General features: G+C 42.0%; 1 pseudogene; it reads left to right on the forward strand.

Annotated features, from left to right (window-relative positions):
- The first annotated feature begins 2,775 nt into the window (after positions 1 to 2,775).
- On the forward strand, positions 2,776 to 3,251 carry LOC115292466 (annotated as a pseudogene).
- The last annotated feature ends 1,730 nt before the right edge of the window (positions 3,252 to 4,981 follow it).

A 4,981-nucleotide genomic window follows, 5' to 3' on the forward strand; every position in this document is an offset into this window, starting at 1 on the left:
AACTGCTCAAGGCAGATCTAGACAACATACCGGATCAAGAATTTTAAAAACTTGTCATAAAATTAATCGCTGGGGTTGAAAAACACATCAAAGAAGCAACTGAGACAATGACTAGACACTTTAAAAATAGGTGTGATGAATTAAAAAAGGCTTATAAATGAGGTGAATAACAAACTGGAGGCAGCCACCTCAAGGATTGACAAGGCAGACAAAAAAATAGTGATATAGAAGATATAGTTCTAGCAAAAGAGGAAGCTGAAAAAAAGAGAGAGAAATTAATCCAGGAGCAGGAAAGGAGAATTCGAGACCTGAGTGATACATTAAGCAGAACAACACCCATATCATAGGAATCCCTGAAGAGGAAGACAGAGAGAAAGGTCCTGAAGGGATACTAGACCAAAATATAACTGAGAATTTCCCATATTTAGGAAAAGAAATAGACACTCAAATTCAAGAAGCACAAAGAACCCCCATAAGACGTAATCTGAATCGGCCTTCAGCACGACATATCATAGTGAAACTGGCAAAATATAAAGATAGAGAATTCTGAAAGCTAGGGAGAAAAGGGCCATCACATACAAAGGGAAACCTATCAGAGTGGTTACAGACCTATCCAATGAAACTTGGCAGGCCAGGAAGGAATGGCAGGAAATCTTCAATGTGATGAACAGAAAAACATGCAGCCAAGAATCCTTTATCCAGCAAACCAGTCATTCAAAATAGGAGAGATAAAAGTGTTCCCAAATAAACAAAAATAGAGAAAATTCATCACCACCAAACCAGCCCTACAAGAAATCCTAAGAGGGACTCTATGAAGGAAATGTTGCAAAGAATACAAGGGGCCAGAGACATCACTATAAACATGAATTCTACGGAGAACACAAGGACTCTAAACACTACATTTTTCAATAATAACACTGAATGTAAATGGACTGAATGCTCCATCCAAACGACACAGAGTAGCAGAATGGATAAAAAAACAAAATCCATCTATTTGCTCTCTATAAGAGACTCGTTTTCGACCTGAAGACACCTTCAGGTTGAAAATAAAGGGATGGAGAAATATCTATCATGCGACTGGAAGCCAAAAGAAAGCCGGAGTAGCCATGCTTATAGCAGACAAACTGGACTTTAAAGTAAAGGCAGTAACAATAGATGAAGAAGAACATTATATAATAATTACAGGATCTCTCCATCAGGAAAAGCTAACAAATATAAATATCTATGCGCCAAATTCGGGAGTGCCCAAATACATAAAACAATTAATCACAGACAGAAAAAATCTTATTGATAACAATGTGCTCATTGCAGGGGACTTTAATACTCCACTGACAGCAATGGATAGATCAACCAGACAGAAAATCACTAAAGAAGCAATGGACCTGAACGACACATTGGAACAGATGATATTGATAGATATTTTTAGAACTCTGCATCCTGAAGTTAGGAAATTCACCTTCTTTTCAAGTGCACATGGCACATCCTCCAAGATAGATCACATACTGGGGCATAAAGCAGGCCTCTATAAGTATAAATGAATAGAGATCATACCATGCACATCACATGCACATCACATGCACATCACAATGCGATGAAACTTGAAGTTAACCACAGGAAAAAGTCTAGAAAACCTCCAATGTGGAGGTTAAAAACCACCCTACTAAGGAATGATTGGGCTAATCAGGCAATTAGAGAAGACATTAAAAAATACATGGAAACAAATGAAAATGGAAATACAATAATCCAAAGTCTCTAGGACGCAGCAAAGGCAGTCCTAAGAGGAAAGTATATTGCAATCTAGGCCAATCTCAACAAACTAGAAAAAGCGCAAATTCAAAATCTAACAGAGCACCTACTGGAACTAGAAGGGAAGCAGCAAGAGCACCCCAAACCCAGCGTACGAAAAGAAATAATAAATATCAGGGCAGAAATAATATAGAATCCAAAAGAACAGTTGAGCAGATCAATGAAACCAAGAGTTGGTTCTTTGAAAAAATAAACAAAATCAATAAACCTCTAGCCAGGCTCCTCAGAAAGAAAAGAGAGAGCACCCAGATAGACAAAATCATGAATGAAAAACGATCTATTAGAACCAATCCTTTAGAAATACAAGCAATCATCAGGGATTACTATTAAAAATTATATGCCAACAAACTGGACAACCTAGAAGAAATGGACAAATGCCTAAATGCAATGCACTGCCAAAACTCAAACGGGAAGAGATAGAAAGCATGAATAGACCGATAACCAGTGAAGAAATCAAATCCATTATCAAAAATCTCCCAATGAATAAGAGCCCAGGGCAAGATGGCTTCCCAGGGGAATTCTACCAGACATTTAAAGCAGAGCTAATACCCATTCTTCTCAAACTATTCCAAAAAATAGAACTAGAAGGAAAACGTCCAAACTCATTCTACGAAGCCAGCATCACCTTGATACCCAAACCAGACAGAGACCCAGCCAAAAATGAGTACAGACCAATATCCTTAATGAATACAGATGCAAAAATACTCAACAAGAAGGGCACCTGGGTGGTTCAGTCAGTTAAGCGACCGACTTCAGCTCAGGTCACAATCTCACGACTCGTGGGTTCAAGCCCCGCATCAGGCTCTGTGCTGTCAGCTCAGAGCCTGGAGCCTGTCTTCAGTTTCTGTGTCTCCCTCCCTCTCTGACCCTCTCTTGCTCATGCTGTCTCTCTCCCGCTCTAAAATAAAAACAGACAAAATTTGCTCCACACAAACGCGGGTCCGCTTTCGGCCTTCCGCCCAGCTCAGCACACCATGTGTCACTCTCGCAGCTCCCTCTCCACCATGACTGTTCTGCAGGCCCCGACCCCCATCTCTTCCACCAGCCCCGGACACTGGCAGGGCTCTGGTCCTGAGATTTTCACCTTCGACCCTCTCCCAGAGCCTGCGATGGCCCCTGCCACACGGCCTAGCGCCTCCTGCGGGCATTGAAAGCGCAGCCATAGGGTCCTCTACCCACAAGTGGTCCGGCGCCAGCTGCCAGTAGAGGACCCGAACCCTGCCAAAAGGCTCCTTTTTCTTTTGCTCACCATCATCTTCTGCCAGATCCCAATGGCTGAAGAGGGTCTGCCAGCATCCCTGGCTCCAGAGGACGGCCCCTGCGGCTCACCCCCCACGCCCACCCCTGCGCCCCCAGTCCTCGAGCCCCTTAATCTAACCTCTGAGCCCTGAGACTATGCTCTGGACCTCAGCACATTTCTCCAGCAACACCCGGCCGCCTTCTAACCGGGACTCCCCACATTTCCCCCCTCCCCAAAAGAATCCGAAAAACCAAAGAAACGCCAGGTGTACCTGGTGCGCAAGAGCGTATCCCAAACTGGGATTTCCGAAGGCAGTTTAAACTCAAACTGCAGCAGAGACTCCAGCCTGAGCCTGGGATTAGAGGAGCACCAACAGTCCAGGTTGAGGCCGGGTGGGGAAGAGAGTCATTAATTTATTTCTTATCCTAATTAATATTTATATGTATTTATGTATGTCCCCCTAGGTGATGGAGGAGTGTATGTAAGATTTATTTTAACTTATGCAGGGATATGAGATGTGCCCCCCTACTGAAAATCCAGATCTCTTGGTATTTGTTGAGCTTTGTGGGAAAGGTGGAAGCAGGGCTCCTAGAATTTAGGGAGATCCTTTTCCCGAGAAGGAATGAAGAGGATATGCGTCCAGGAGAGTGCCCGGGCTAAAGGCAAGGATGGTGGCAGGTCTTAGGTTTAGGGGCTGGTATTCTGTCCTCCAGGATCACCTCGGCGGATGTATTGTGTGAGACTTTGGTGGAGTGTGGGAATAAGGTCCTTGGCCGTGAATCTCCTTGAAGTTGCCCCAGAGGGGTGGCTACAGTGTCAAAGGTCGGTGGTTCTGTCGGGGGAGGCTGTGTGGTCGCCCGGTATGTTCTGTGAACACAAATAAAATTGATTTACGGTCAAAAATATATTAATTAATTAATTAATTAAATAAAAACAGTAAAAAAATTTTTTAAAAATACTCAACAAAATACTAGCAAATCGAATTGAACTGCATATAAGAGGAATTATCCATCATGATCAAGTGGGATTCAGTCCTGGGTTATAGGGCTGGTTCAATATTCGTAAATCCAGCAATGTGATCCACCACATTAACAGAAGAAAGAATAAAAACCATATGATCCTGTCGATAGATGCAGAAGAAGCATTTGACAAAGTACAGCACCCTTTCTTACTAAAAACCTTTGAGAACGTTGGAATAGAAGGAACATACCTAAACATTATAAAAGCAGTTTATGAAAAGCCCACAGCTATTATCATCTCAAGGGGGAAAAACTGAGAGCTTTCCCCTTGAGATCAGGAACACGACAGGGGTGTCCACTCTCACCACTGTTGTTTAACATAGTGCTAGAAGTCCTAGCATCAGCAATAAGACAACAAAAGGAAATAAAAGGCCTCCGAATTGGCAAAGAAGAAGTCAAATTTTCACTTTTTGCTGATGACATGATACTCTACATGGAAAACCCGGCAGACTCCACCAGAAGCCTTGTAGAACTGATCAATGAATGTAGTAAAGTTGCAGGGTACAAAATCAATGTACAGAAATCAGTTGTATTCCTATACACCAAAAATGAAGCAGCCGAAAGAGAAATCAAGAAAACTGATCCCATTCACGATTGCACAAAAAACCATACAATACCTAGGAGTAAACCTAACCAAGTATGTAAAAGACCCATATGATAAAAACAATAGAAAACTTATGAAAGAGATTGAAGAAGACACCAAGAAATGGAAAAACATTCCCTGTTCATGGATCGAAAGAATAAACATTGTGAAAATGTCATTACTACCCAAAGCAATCTACACATTCAATGCAATCCCATCAAAATGGCACCAACATTCTTCTCAAAGCTAGAACAAACTATCCTCAAATTCATATGGAACCACAAAAGACCCTGTTTAGCCAAAGTTATATTGAAGAAGAAAACCAAAACGGAG

Source organism: Suricata suricatta, chromosome 5 (genome assembly GCF_006229205.1).
Source record: "Suricata suricatta isolate VVHF042 chromosome 5, meerkat_22Aug2017_6uvM2_HiC, whole genome shotgun sequence".
NCBI lineage: Eukaryota > Metazoa > Chordata > Mammalia > Carnivora > Herpestidae > Suricata > Suricata suricatta.